At 43.3% G+C, this 15,662-nt stretch overlaps 2 long non-coding RNA genes across 2 annotated transcripts; one reads left to right on the plus strand and one right to left on the minus strand.

The window, feature by feature from the left end:
• Positions 1-303: 303 nt before the first annotated feature.
• On the minus strand, positions 304-2,649 carry LOC309529252. Its single transcript, XR_014218143.1, has 3 exons — positions 2,420-2,649; positions 1,025-1,150; positions 304-495 (listed from the first exon to the last, which is right to left on the minus strand). It is a non-coding gene; the product is annotated as an uncharacterized lncRNA (long non-coding RNA).
• A 1,960-nt stretch (positions 2,650-4,609) lies between these two features.
• On the plus strand, positions 4,610-7,906 carry LOC309529656. Its single transcript, XR_014218258.1, has 3 exons — positions 4,610-4,845; positions 6,536-6,661; positions 7,711-7,906. It is a non-coding gene; the product is annotated as an uncharacterized lncRNA (long non-coding RNA).
• Positions 7,907-15,662: the final 7,756 nt, after the last annotated feature.

Raw genomic sequence — 15,662 nt, forward strand, 5'->3', positions numbered from 1 at the left:
TTTCTTTCCAAAGAACTTTGAATGGCCCAATTTTTACTCCCTCCCTCCCTCCCTCCCTCCCTCGATATGCAGTATAGGCTTTTTGAATTGCCTGTTTCAGGGAGCTAATTTTGTGGGGAGCCAGGAACTGGGCTAGAGATTCTGATATTTTGCCAACATCATACTGCTGGGATTTCTTGTTTTGGAGTGGTGTTTTGATTGGTTAGTTGGCTTTTAGTCTGGCCAGAAGCATGCATAACTAGATCTCTTAGGGTAATGAGTTATTTATTATGAAGGAATAAGAAAGCACATGTGCTAAAAATGTTTGTGTTGATTGTTTATTTGTAGTAGTAACAGCTGAAAGGAAGATATTATTGACTTAGCAAGGATAGACTCGCACCATGCCAGATTCCTTGAAGCCCAAATAAACAGAGATGATTACTTGATATTAAATTTCTTCCACCGATGATCAAATAATGGTCCAGCTTTGAAATCCCTCCCAGTTACTTCATTTTGCTAAAGAAAAGAGAAAGAAGAGGTGGTTTAGTCATGATCACACATATTGAGAATACAGTCATACCTCTACTTATGTATCTCTCTGGATACGGAATATTTGGGTTATGGCCACGGCCTGTATACTTCCGGGTTCTGTAGCACATGCATGAGCAGCAGCATGCCTCTATATACAAAATTTTTGGGGTGTGAATGAACCCCCAGAACGAATTAAGTCTGTATCCGGAGGGTCCACTGTATATAGTGTTACATATATGTGCTGGATCAGTTCCAGCAGTCATGCTCATGGCAGGCCCATTGAAATCAATGGGACTACACTGAATAACATTGGATATCATCCTGTAATTAAATAGCTGCCCTTCACCCGATGGTCAAAGGGTGAATTACAGCAACTAACACTCAGAGCTCATCCACACTTGCACTTGTCCCATGGCTAGGAAGAGTGGGTCTGAGAGGTTTTCTGCTAAGCGTGAGATATCTTAAAGGTTTTCTGCTAAACGTGAGATGTCTTAATGAGGAACACAGACTTCACCTTTACAGCAGAGATATGAAAAGGTGCATTTTCCGATGCGAGTAGTTCCACGAGGGCAGAGGGCTAAAAAGCATCTACCACCAGAACGCCAACACTGCCTTGTACGATCCTTCCGTTGCATGTTTCCTGCACAGAGAAAAACAGTCCTGTTACATGGAACCTGTTACACGGAAGTCTAGAAGCATTCACACATGAAACAAATAGACTCTGTAATAACAAGTCCCCATTAAGTAGCCAGCTACTCATTCATCACACTTTGCCTTTCTGATTTCTCTAGCTTTTGTTTAGAAGATATCTAAAGGCAGTCCTGTTTAGGGAAGTTTTTAATGTCTGATGTTTTAATGTATTTTTAATCATTTGTTGGAAGCCGCCCAGAGTGGCTGGGAAAACCCAACCAGATGGGAAGGGTATAAAAAATATTTATTTATTTATTTATTTATTTATTTATTTATTTATTTATTTATTATATGCTCCAACAACCTCTTTTCCATCAGACCTAAGAAAGAGCACCCCATTCCATTGTAACAAGCACAAATGAAACTGATCCATTGCATATCCCCATCACACAGTTCAAACTCTAAAGAAACAAAACCACACAGGGAAGAACACACTAGGTGATATCCTATTTCAGACAATTATCTGAAATATAGCCTTGATATTCAGATATCATCAGTGGCTTCAACCATGTTTGAAGGCAGTACATCTTTGACGAGCAGATGCAGGGGACAAGCTAGCCACCCCGCTAGAAATTTCCAGTGCTAGAGAAAAGGAGGTAATTGTTGGAAAATTCCATTCCACCTTTAGTTACAGACATGGAACTGTTGCGTGTCACATGTCTGTTTACATTCCAGCACAGTCTGCTGGCAACTTCCATTGTGTGTATAGCTTTTGCTTTTCTCTGTCTCTCCAAAAAGACAAAGGGAGAGACAACATGTTCCTTTGTCCTAATTTATGATTAAAAAATCTGTAGTTGTAGTATGCTTCCACAAGCCTCACACCTATTCTGTGTGTGCAGTTTCCTCAGCTGATAGTGTGCCCTGGCTTTGAAGCCTGGGTCGCTGATTTACGCCACAGCAGAGGCTGATGGGTCTGTGCAGGGGATGGCTGGAAGGATACGACCCAGCTGGGGCTAAAGAGCTTGCCTTGTGACCCTCTGCATGCCGACAACAACTACCTTGGTCTAAGTCAGCATTCCTTCCAGAACGTATTAGAGAGTTTCAATGTAATGTCCAAGAGGACCATGCCTAAGAGCATGTACAGACTACTAATCACTGTTGAAAATACTACTAATAGCTCATGATCCAGCCAAGGAGAAGTATTTCTAATTGAGTTCAATGAAAGAGTGGACACCTCCAAAAGAAATGTAGTCCCGTCCACCATGTACATTACAATTACCTTCATCCTCCAAAGCTTCATCATAACCATCTGGGTTTTCATCCTGAGGACCACTCAGATCTTCTAAAGCCTCTGCCTCTTGCTTCTCTGCTTGGTCCAGATCTGCTTCATCTCCCTGGGCAATGCCAAGGAAGACCACAGCAAAGAAAAGACAGATGAACTTCATGGTTTTCTAAGACTTGTTCTGTGTTGCTGAAAGGAGTCACAAGGATGAACTGGCAATGGTGATGCCTTCACAGAGTTCATGCCTATATATTCAGGTGGGATGCCAAGATGGCTGCCCTAATGGGACGGGTTCCATTGTCTTTGAAGTAGCTCTCTAGATAAGGGTTTGAAATAAAGATGAATATGGCATTTGAGATTACTTCAGACTTTGCAACACAATTCTCTTTGATGTTGCCCCCAATTCTGTAGGCCTTTTGTTCAGTGTTGCCATCTTTGCATTTGCACTGTTGCTAATAACCCTCTCGCTCCCCATATGCTTGCCTATTCATCTCCCCACCAGGCAGCTGGCAAATCCTTGCCATAATCTATGAAACAATATTTATTGTGATGGTTCTGGGCTCTGAGAGAAAGAGAGGCATGTGTGTTCTGGACACCATGCTGAAACGGAAGCTGTCCGGACTAGGATGGCCAGGTTGGTGAGGGGATCTCCTAATAAGAAATATTGGAATTCACACCCCTGATAAGAGTGCAATATAACACCACATATGGGATTAGAGATGAATGGCCGATTTATCTTTGACGTTGCCTCCAATTATATTGGTCCTCTCATCAGTATTGCAGCACCTATGTACCTTAACCTCCTTCCTAATAACCCCCAGCCTCCCCATCTGCTGATTTGTTTCCTCACCATCATGTGGCTGAAACATCCTGATCAGTCTATTAGTTTTTCAGGTACCTTGTTTGTCCTTCATCTTACCTTTTCCAGGTTAAACAAAGTCCTATCTTTCCAATATTTTTTATTAGGAGACCCCTTCACCAACCTGGCCATCCTACTGTGGACAGCTTCCTTTTCAGCGTGGTGTCCAGAACTAGCTACAACACCCAAGTTGTGTAGATCAGAGTGAAACTATAACCAGTGCATTTTTTCCCAGGGGGTACTCAAAGGTACGCAGTACCAGCACCTCTTTTTTGTTCTTACTCACTGTAACAACTTCATTGCAAGTTTGTTGTTTAGTCGTGTCCGACTCTTTGTGACCCCATGGACCAGAGTATGCCAGGCACTCCACTCTTCCACTGCCTCCTGCAATTTACCAAGGTTCATGGTTCTTACATTCCAGGTTCCTATGCAATATTTTTCTTTACAGCATTGGACTTTCCTTTCACTTCCAGGAATATCCGCAACTGAGCGACCTTTCGGCTTTGGCCCAGCCACTTCATCAGCTCTGAATCTACTTGTACTTGTCCTCCGCTCTTCCTCAGTAGCATGTTGGACGCCTTCCGACCTGAGGGGCTCATCTCCCAGCGTCATAACATTTATATGCCTGTTGTCTTTGTCCATGGAGTTTTCTTGGCAAGGGTACTGGAGTGGCTTGCCGGTTCCTGCTCCAGGTGGATCACGTTTGGTCAAAACTCTCCACTACGACCTGTTCATCTTGGGTGGCCCTGCACGGCATAGCTCATAGATTCTCTTTGCCACGGCAAGGCAGTGATCCATGAAGGGGTCATTGCAAGTACCAAAATCTATTTTTATGGAGGGGGCGGGAGAACACTGAGTATAACGATTCATTATTTCTTTGTCCCTTATTATTTCTTTTGTACTTAAAAGCAGACTTTTACATTTCAAGCTTGATTTTGCACTTGTTGCAGCTGCTATTGATGCACCCAGTGCCAGTCTTCCACCTCCCTCTTTTTCTCAGAGTCCAGAACCATCACAATAAATATTGTTTCATAGATTATGGCAAGGATGTGCCAGCTGCCTGGTGGGGAGATGAATAGGCAAGCATATGGGGAGCGAGAGGGTTATTAGCAACAGTGCAAATGCAAAGATGGCAACACTGAACAAAAGGCCTACAGAATGGGGGCAACATCAAAGAGAACTGTGTTGCAAAGTGTGAAGTAATCTCAAATGCCATATTCATCTTTATTTCACATCCTTATCTAGAGAGCTACTTCAAAGACAATGAAATCTGTCCCATTAGGGCAGCCATCTTGGCATCCCACCTGCATATATAGGCATGAACTCTGTGAAGGCATCACCATTGCCTGTTCATCCTTGTGACTCTTTTTGGCGGCACACAACAAGTCTTAGAAAACCATGAAGTTCATCTGTCTTTTCTTTGCTGTGGTCTTCCTTGGCATTGTCCAGTCTGATGAAGCTGATCTGGACCAAGCAGAGAAGCAAGAGGCAGAGTCTTTGGAAGATCTGAGTGGTCCTCAGGATGAAAACCCAGCTGGTTACGATGAAGCTTTGGAGGATGAAGGTAATTGTAACATACATGGTGGGCAGGACTGCATTTCATTGGGAAGAGTTCACTCATTGAACTCAGTTAGAAATACTGCTCCTTGGCTGGATCATGAGGTATTGATAGTATTTTCAATGGTGATTAGTAGTCTGTACATGCTCTTAGGCATGGTCCTCTTGGACATTACACTGAAACTCTTTAATATGTTCTGGAAGGAATGCTGAGTTGGACCCAAGTAGCTACCTCCTTTTCTGCAGCACTGGAAATTTCTAGCAGGGCCTGCTAAGATGTGAGGTGGCCAGCTTGTCCCCTGCATGTGGTCATCAAAGATGTACTGCTTTCAAACATGGCTGAAGCCACTGATGAGTGGTCTTCCATGATATCTGATTTTCAAGGCTATATTTAGTGGTACAGCATCTCACAGATAATTGTCTGAAGTAGGATATCACCTAGTGCATTCTTCCCTGAGTGGTTTTGTTTCTTTAGAGTTTGAACTGTGTAAGGGGGATACACAATGGATCAGACACATCTGTGCTTGTTACAGTGGAGTGGGGTGGTCTTGGGTCTGAGGGAAGAGAGGTTGTTGGCCTATGTTGAATCTCACAGAGCTAAGCCCGCACTCAGAGAGCCATGTGCAACCAGAAACCTGCTCTGCGCCCTCTGCTGTTGATGTGACAGAAAGCAAAAAGTCCAAGAAGGAGCTTAAGGTTTACAATAAGCAGCCGAAATAATGAAACATGCCATGTAAGTTCTGGTTCTGGTTGAGAGGGTGGTGGCATGGCGGCTTCTCAGCACAATGAGGAAACAAGGGAACTACTGAAGGAGCAGGCTGGTTTGCTCCTGAGCACAACCTAGCTCAGCAGAGAGATCTCCTGATCTGCATCTGCGTCTAATGCTTGGTAACTGCTGAGCACAGGCCTTGCAGTGCACATTCTGCAACACTCCTAAATGCCAGACAGACGGCTGGGAAGCCTTGTGCAAGAGAATTTTATCTGATGCCATTATGGGCCCTGGAGTTGGGTCTTCCATGCACACAGAAAACTCCCTGCTGCAAAAGAGCCTGGAAGTGCAGTGTGACTTTTTGTTGTGGGTTTAAATGCATGACTCCCACCTTACTTTTGACATGCCTTCCCCTCCACATGCAGTGGTGCAGTGGTCAGAGTGTTGGGTTCAAATCTTCATTCAGCCATGCATTTCTCTGGGTGACCTTGGGCCAGTCACTATTTTCTTTTCACTGTAGCCAGCCTCAGAGTTTTGTTGTAAGGATAAAAGAGGGGGAACCATTTATGCTACCTTGAGCTCTTTGGATGAAAATGGGGACAGAAATCCTATAGTGAATAATGGGGGGAGGGTAAAGGGGCCTTTCCCCTGCTAGCTTCTGTCTTCCTCCAGCTTCCATCCATCCATCCATCCAACCAACCAGGCAACTGCTGGCCATGGAGAAATGAAAGCCAGCGAAATCAGAAAGGCAAAAATGATGGATGAGTAGCTGGCTACTCAACACAGACTTGTTATTACAGATTCTGTTTGTTTCATGCTGACTAGCAATAAGAAAGGCTTCCATTCGTCAAATTTTCCCATTCATCTCCAAAACAAATGTTCACCACCAGTGTAATGCATAAAGATAACATCATTTCTGCTTTGTGTGAATGCTTCTAGACTTCCGTGTAACAGGTTCCATGTAACAGGACTGTTTTTCTCTGAGCAGGAAACATGAAACGGAGGAATGGTACCAATCTATGTGAGAGTGCCGGTGGTAAATGCTTTTTCGCCTTCTGCCCTCGTGGATCTATGCGCATTGGAAAATGCGGCCGATTCCGTCGCTGCTGTAAAGGTGAAGTCTGCATTCCTCATTAAGACATCTCACGTTTATTAGTAAATGTTTATTACAGCAAAAGGGGGGTGCACAGGTCACCTGCCTGCACATAGAATCATAGAAATGTAGAGTTAGAAGGGATCCCAAGATTCATCTAGTCCAACCCCCTGCAATGCAGGATTCTCAGCTAAAGTATTTCATTCAGAAATTATATGAATGACACCTGGATACTTTGGGTATGGCTGCCCAGTGGTGGATGGTGCCCATTGGGACTGATAGGGAGGAAAGCAGAAAGACCTACAGCTGCTGGCACCAAAGCCAATGGCAGGCAGCCCCAGCTAATTCTCATTTGGTCCCCATCTTCCTCCTCTCTTGGTTCTACTAGAGCAAAATCAAGCAGCAGGAGGAGGAGGAAGCAGACAGTCAGGGCCAACATCTGGACTGACTGCAAGGAAGTAGGTACGGCAGGTGGCATGAAGGCTGATTGAAGTCCAACTGAGGCTTGTGAGGAATACCACAGGTGGCCCGGTAAACCAGCCTTCTCTTGTGCTGCCTGAAATAGACTCTGGCTTTTGACACCTGAGATGTACCTTCTCTTTATTTATGGTCGTAAATTGTTTTAAAATGGTTTCAACCCTGAGGGTTTATCAAACAGAGAAATTTGGGTTTTCTCCCAGTTGACGCTTGCTCTGATTGCACCAAAGAGCAGGTTTTCCCTGCGAATGGTGAAGGGCAAGGGGAAAACCACGTGAACCCGTGGCTAGAAAGTGTGGGTCAAGCAGAATGTGGGTCTTCCTAGGTATGGGACAAGTGCAAGTGTGGATGAGCTCTGAGTGTTAGTTGCTATAACTCACCGTTGGACCATCGGGTGAAGGGCAGCTATTTAATTACAGGATGATCTCTGATGTCATTCAGTGTAGACCCATTGATTTCAATGGTCTTGCTATGAGCATGACTGCTGGAACTGATCCAGCACATATATGTAACACTATATACAGTGGACCCTCCGGATACAGACAAGATGTGTGGCCATTAATAAAATTACCTCTTCCTTCCCTTTTCTTTAGCAAACTGAAGTAACTGAGAGGGATTTCAAAGCTGGACCATTGTTTGTTCATCCACGGAAGAAATTTAATTTCAAGTAATCATCTCAATTAATTTGGGCTCCAAGGAATCTGATATGGCACGAGTCTATCCTTGCTAAGTCAAGAATCTCTTCCTTCCTTTCGGCTGTTACTACTACTAATAAACAATCAACAGAAACATTTTTGGCACATGTGCTTTCGTATTCCTTCATAAAAAAATAACTCATTACCCTAAGAGATCTAGTTATGCATGCTTGTGGCCAGACTAAAAGCCAACTAACCAATCAAAACACCACTCCAAAACAAGAAATCCCAACAGTATTATGTTGGCAAAATATCAGAATCTCTAGACCAGTTCCTGGCTCCCCACAAAATTAGTGCTCAGCTCCCTGAAACAGGCAACTCAAAAAGCCAGTTTTGCATATGGAGGGAGGGTTAGGAGTAAAAACAGGGCAATTCAAAATTCTTTGGAAAGAAGTTGTCTATTTAAGCCTGGCTGTATCCCCTTGGGAGATTGGCCCACTTAGAATCATAGAATTTAGAGGAAGAAGCAAACCTGGGGTCATTTAGTCCAACCTATCAAATACTATCTGGTTCTTCTTACCGGGGGGAGCCCAGGGCATAGCAAAGATGCCCCCATTAATTTGGGAGAGGAATAGCTAAAGAAATAGAAACTGCTCTCCTTTCATTTCAAAAAACGAATACAAGCTTTACACTGAGCAGCTTAGTTTCTGCTGGTTGTTTTTGTATTCAGGGAGGGAAATGCTTCAGTTTTACATTTCAAGGCAAATCTCCCTCTCTAATACACTCTGTGAAGTTACAAATAGTTCTGGAATGCTTTTTTAAAAATTTTCAAACAAAGAAGGAGATTAAAAAAAAATCCTTCACAGCTCTGGTTTAAGAAAAGAAAAATCACACGGCATTAAAGCAACCTCACCTCTGGAAAAGCTCTTGGACTAGAGGAGCACAGAGGCTCAGACAAACACAGAGATACAGTGCACAGGGAAGTAGAGAGTGCGTAAAAATAGAGCAATGGAATGACATAAGACTTTGTGGGTCCCTGAGTTCAACTGGAAACACTTTATTAACATTGCAATTGACTGAATTGGTCCAATTCTTCAGCCCCAGCACAGAACAATTGCACACCCTTTGTAAATTACCGTAATTCCAGAGATTAAATTTATCCACTTGGTGGCAGCAAGGAGGACCAAATAAGGAGAGCTAGCCTCTCATTTGCTTTTCACTTTTTCCTCTCATAGTGCAGACTACAACCAGTATTGCCACAGCTGTATCGGGTCCATTTATACTGGCCACATCTGGCACAAACGATGCAGGTTAAGGTGGCGGTGGGACAAAAGGCATTCAGAAAGTGCTTCAGTAAATATTTGTACATATTTTCTTGCAAAGCGTGTTCTCACTAAAAGAGAGCACGTGTTGCGGATGGGGCCGAACAAAACTCCACTTGGTTGCCAGGCAGTATTAGATTCAAGGGGCCTGGAGCAGATTGGAGGATGGTGTTACTGGGGTAAATTTGATGTTGCCAATTTAGGGGTGGGATCAGTGGTTATTTAAGCAAGGTCCACAGCTTTCTCTTTCTCTTTCGCTGTGGACATCGGATCTCCCGCCCGCCCACGCTTGCTTGGGCTTGCGCCTTGACCTTGCTCTGCCTGTCATGGGGTCGTTCGCCTTGGTGCGGGGGCCCAGTAGGAATTTTTCCAATTGGCTGATTAGTGTGTGCCTTTTGGGTTTTGCCTACTGCTTAGCAAATCGTCACAACTTGTAAGGTTGGCGGTTAGGCATTGGTTAAATTGGTTGGTGGAGGGGTATGGATTGGCTGTGCCTGCCCCTCCAATGCTGCTGCTGACGGGTATTCCGTTAAAGGAATTCTGGGGCTTACCATCCCTTCGTCCAAACCCTTGGAGCAGGGTGCGGGCCGTGTAAGTTCCCAAGGAACAAGCAGGGAATAGCTGAGGGTCTGTGTCGCAGCTCCAGCTGTCCCTGGTCTTGTTCCTCCACACGCTGACTCACGGGAGTCAGCGCTGTCCCCAAGGCGGGGGGGGGGGGACAGATAGTCATAACCAATGCCTAAGCAACCACTCTCAATTTGTATGAAAATAAAGTTGTGGCCAAAAGTATGCCAAAAACCTTAAACAAAAATTATGTGTGATGTGTGAGTTATTGGGGTAGGGGTTTTGGGGGACCTCAGCACGCAACCGCTGCCTTACGCTATTTGGTGATATTGGGAGATCTACAGAATAGCCTATAATTCAGCTGAATATAAGTTGTTTTTATTTTCAGATGATCTTCTTCCATTTATTTCTTAACTTCATATTACTATTGCTGTGTTGATGCAAATGATAGATGCTTTCGGCAAAATATCAGGATACTCTATTAACTGGTCCAAATCGGAACTGATGCCAATAGGTGAAAATTTGCTTATCCATTCATTTAAGGAGTTTAAATTCCACATCTCCCCCCGAATCTGTTAAAACCAAGAGATTTAAATCAGTTAGTAACTTTTAATATAAAACAAATATACAGATAGGTTTCTTCAGACATCGATAGATGGGAGTCATTAGACCTTACCCTTTGTGGAAAGACGAATGCTCTCAAAATGAATATTATTCCCAGATTCTAAAAGGAATCCCAGTTCATATAACTGGAAAATATTTTCAGAAAATAAATTACTTGTTTAGAAAATGTGTTTGAGGTCCTTTGACTCTGTTAATATCGTTACAGAAAATGTGACTGCATAATTTTGTCCTCCAAGTTGTGTTCCCGCAAATACACATGAGATATATGAGGTCATTTGTTTCCCTTCCTTCCTGGCCTTCTGTCTTAACTTTATTTCCTTTGTTCTCAAAACCACGCTGGGAACTGTAGGACTGTGAGGGGAATAGTAGTCCCCTAACAACTTTCAGCACCCTTAACAAACTAGATTTCCCAAGATTTGTGGTGGCAATGTAATTAAGAAGGCTTGGGTGAAGTGGAAATACTTATTATTATTATTATTATTATTATTATTATTATTATTATTATTATTTTAAAAAAACCTCAAGCATAACGTCTAAAAGAAAAGAACAGTGGGTGCAAGCATTACAATAAACGGAGACTCACCTTTTACAGCAGCGATGTATTATGTTGCACGACCCAAAGCTCCAAGTTCCAGAAGGGCATTTCAGAAAGTGGCAACGCCCACCCTTTCTTCTACATAGACTGAACCTATAGTTGACCCTTTGGCCTCCTGAACAAAGAACAACAGTCTATCCAGCGTGCCAACTCAAATAAAAAAATTTGGGTCCCACATAACTGATCACATGTCATGGCACACACACACACACACACACACACACACACCTTTTGTGGGCAAAGGTGGACTGGGTGGAGGGCAACAAATTCTCTGCCCTCCCCCCTCCACCAAAAAAACCCACCCCTTTTAAAATGGATTCTTACTCCATCTCTAAATGTGAACGAAGAAAACATTTCTCCATTGCCTACAATCTTAAAATTTAGGGGCACACAAATCAAAGGGCAGCTGTTTTGGACTACCAGAAAAAAGCATTTTTTTCAAAATAACAATATTAATTAATTTAGGGAATCCCGCCGCCCAGATTATGCCTTCTTGGTTAGTAGCCAAAATGACTGTAAATAAAGATTAGACAAATTCATGGGGGGTAGATGTGTTATTGAGCTCTCTGCATGCATCTATCTGTGGCTATTAGCTATAATGGCAGAGAAGAGATGCAATGCACTGAATAAAAACTGTAGGTGGGAGTGGAGATGGATATTATTATTATTGTTGTTGTTGTTGCTGTTGTTGTTTGAATTTATGTACACGCGGGTGGCACTGTGGGTTAAACCACAGAGCCTAGGACTTGCTGATCAGAAGTTCGACGGCTTGAATCCCCGCAATGGGGTGAGCTCCCATTGCTCGGTCCCTACTCCTGCCAACCTAGCAGTTCAAAAGTACGTCAAAGTGCAAGTAGATAAATAGGTACCGCTCTGGTGGGAAGGTAAACGGCATTTTCGTGCGCTGCTCTGGTTCGCCAGAAGCTGCTTAGTCATGCTGGCCACATGACCCGGAAGCTGTATGCCGGCTCCCTCGGCCAATAAAGCGAGATGAGCGCCACAACCCTAGAGTCAGTCACAACTGGACCTAATGGTCAGGGGTCCCTTTACCTTTACCTTTACTGCCCTATACCCAGGGATCTCAGGGTGGTTCACAGAATGAAATCAAGATATAAAACCACAAAATAAATAATAGGAATAGAAACAACAACCCTCCACACAAAAACAACACATTTTAAAAGTGCATATGAAATGGAATGCAACATAATGGATTGATTATTTGAAGCAGTCTCTCCTTCAAGCCCATCACTTTAAACATCTGTAACACGGCTGGCTAATGATTAGCCCTCTAGATTTTGTCCCATCACCCCTGGTCGTTGACAATGGGGATGGGGATGATGAGAGTTGGAGTCCTCTAAGCTCTGGAGGACCACCTCTTGACCCACCCACCCCATCCTATAAGCTATGTCTGAATGTTTCAAAAATGGATGGACATCTTACCCAAAACCAAAATTTCAGAAACCAGGAACATTCCTGAAAAAACAGCAAGGAAAAGCCATTGAACCTTCATAGCTGACTCTCGCAAAGGATCTCGAGCCAGACTGCAATAATGGAAAAGAGCTCTGGGACCGTTCTGCAGTTTCTCGAATGCCAAGTCTCTGCTTATTGATAGGGCTCTGTGATATACTGACATGTCAGCACTGTTCATTAATCTTCCTGTTGTGATGCAGGTGACAGAAGAAACTCTCAAGAGGACATGGTGTGCAAGAGACAGGAAGCTAACACACAGTGCATTAATCTGACTAGGCATTCCATATTCACTGGGCTGGAAATATTGTTTCGGTGTGCCTTGTACACCAATCATGTGAAACATCAATGTAGGTTTGCTAAGTGATTCCATCCTTGAGGTGCCATGGAAAGTGCTCCCAGTCTGCAGCTGAGTGGTCTCCCTTCCCATCTCTGAAACTGCCCTAGGGGCTGGTCCTTCAGGACTGACACTAGGAACCCCCAGGTTAAAAAGGCAGTTTGCACTCTCTGTTTCAGAAAAAAAGGCTTTCCGTATGGTTTTCTCACTCTTTCAGGGTCCACACTCCTCATTTGGCAAGGAATCTGAAGTCAGTTTGGGGGATGGAAACCCTCATATGACAGAAGGTTTTGGAAGAGGTCAAGTAAGGCCGGGTCTTGGGTCCCTTTTCCTCCACACGTTCAACTTTCCAGGTGTGGTTTACCTTGGTATAGAGACTTGTAAACCCTTCTCTATCCTCCAGGAAGACAAGTGACATTATCAGTGTTTGAGGACACTTTCTGTTGGGAATCTGAATACGTGCAGCTTCACACAGAGTCAATTAGGAGTTTGGCTGACAGCCAAGACAATGTAAAGGAGTAAATTCTGCCTGGAGATACAGAGGCCTGGAGACAGCTCCCTCATTGGTCAAGCTCACTCCCAGGAATAATGATTTATGGCCTACTGACTGGAATGTGTTAGTAGAGTGTTGAGAGTTAAGAGTTAGTGTGAGAGTCGTGTGGTGAGAGAGCTAGTTAAAGATCCGTGTTCTGTTCTTTTCCTGTAAATAGTAACTTGAAGTCCACTGTATATAATAAACACCTATAAGTAACAAGTTACTGGTTCCTGCTTCGTCCATCCTGCCTGCAACAGATTGCTTTTGTGAACTCTGCGCATACTCTGCCAAGGTCTGGCTAAGGTCCTGCAACAGGTTAGAAAGTTGCAAAACACCAATACTTTCAAAGTCAGCAAAAGTTGACAAAGTCCAGACAGGGGTGTGAAGCTGCAGGGGGAAAGTTTCAACGTCATATAGAGAAGCCTGGATTTTGGGGGGTTGGTCATATCTGACATGTAGGCTTGAGGTTCCCTAATCCTGCTCTGAAAGGGGAGACGATACTGACAATCTTACAGAATGAAATGTGTTGTAAATAAAAATATGCCCTTTTCCCTTATGGGGTAACCAAGAGCCCATATAGAGTCCTTACATAGGTTCCCTATTGGTAGGAGAAAATAACAGAGGCCAACCAGAGAATATTGAGAAGCAAAGCAGCTAGTAAGCTTGATCTTTATTGATCTGTTGCAACAGGGTACTCCCCTCACACGCAGGAGAGGAAGAGGACCCAGAACAATGGCCTGCAAGGCCTTATAAAGACTTTTGAAATTCCCATTCTCTAGATCAGGACCACCCCCAGAAACATTATGCATACATCACAGAAGGGGTGTAACCTAAGACCACCCCTCAGATACATCCCACCTACATCACAGAAATTTAAATGTTGTTTTTCTCTTGTCCTTGTTTATCTCCTGTCTAGCAGGTTACTTGATTGGATTTCCTGGGGAGCCTGGCCATTCTTTTGTAGTGGTAAAATACTTATTTCCTGGGCCAGGTCACAGGCTCACACCTTATTCAAACAGACATATCCTTGAGACAGGATTTGTGAGGAAAGAGACAATGGGGTAACCTTGCAGAGAAAGGATTTGGTCAGTTTAGGAATCAAAATGGTTCCACATTGGTCTTCCTGTGTTGATCTATGTACGTGTGGTTATGAACGTTGCCATATATCTAAAACCATAAAATTCCTATCACAAATGAAACTTATAATTTGATATTTATGAATGAATAACAAAGCACACATGATAAAAAAATGGATATGCTGTGTGTGTTTTTTTATTAGTAGTAGCAGAAAGAGAGGAAGGGACGGGTGCATGCCATTGTAGATTCTTTGACATCCAGAGATTTTGACTACCATTTAAGTTTCTTCTACCAACGATCAGAAAGTGACATTTTATATTGTTTCCTTTTGGTAAAGAAAAAAAGAAGGGGAGGGAGAAACTGTTTTATTCATAGGGAGACATATTGAAAAAAAGTAGTGTCACTTTTATGTATTGTATTAGCCTTTGAAATTAAGTGAGCCAGAGAAAGATCAGCAAGGACGTTTAACTGGATATAGCCTCATGCCTCAGGGTTCTGGTCTTTGTTCCTCTAGGTCACCTGATTTCAAAGACAGTTCCAGTAGAGCCGCTAAAGTCAATGGGAGTCCATTGATTTCAGTGGGGCTACACTGAGTTGGATAGAATCCATGGATTACCAGATGTGAACATAGAAGCTGAGAATTTTGATTTCTTAAAAAAGAAACTCAACACACCTACACAAAGAGACACACTGACAGATTCATCCATTCGCTTTGGGAATAGCATAACGGCAAAAGTTTTTAGGTCTTTTCTTTTTGTGGCGGAGTAGGCGAGTATTCATATTGGTTTCTGTGCCAATTCTTTTTTGTGCTATTGGATTGCTGGTTCACACCCATTGTATTCCAGCTCTGATTTGGCTATCCTAAGTAAATCAGCTTAGGATTTACTTAGGATAGCCCATTGGACGGGAATGGGCGAATTCAGTTTGGATGACTATCATATCTACTACTGTGGGCAAGAAACCCGTAAGAGAAATGGAGTGGCCCTCATAGTCAACAAAAGAGTGGCGAAAGCTGTACTGGGATGCAGTCTCAAAAATGATAGAATGATCTCGATACGAATCCAAGGCAGACCTTTTAACACCACAGTAATCCAAGTTTATGCACCAACTACTGGTGCTGAAGAAACTGAAATTGACCAATTCTATGAAGACTTACAAGACCTTATAGAAGTGACACCAAAGAAGGATGTTCTGCTCATTATAGGGGATTGGAATGCTAAAGTAGGGAATCAAGAGATAAAAGGAACAACTGGCAAGTTTGGCCTTGGAGATCAAAACGAAGCAGGGCAAAGGCTAATAGAGTTCTGTCAAGAGAACAAGCTGGTCATCAAAACACGCTTTTCCAACAACACAAGAGATGACTCTACACGTGGACATCACCAGATGGGC

This window comes from Podarcis vaucheri, assembly GCF_965113315.1.
Source record: "Podarcis vaucheri genome assembly, chromosome: 3".
NCBI classification, from domain to species: domain Eukaryota; kingdom Metazoa; phylum Chordata; class Lepidosauria; order Squamata; family Lacertidae; genus Podarcis; species Podarcis vaucheri.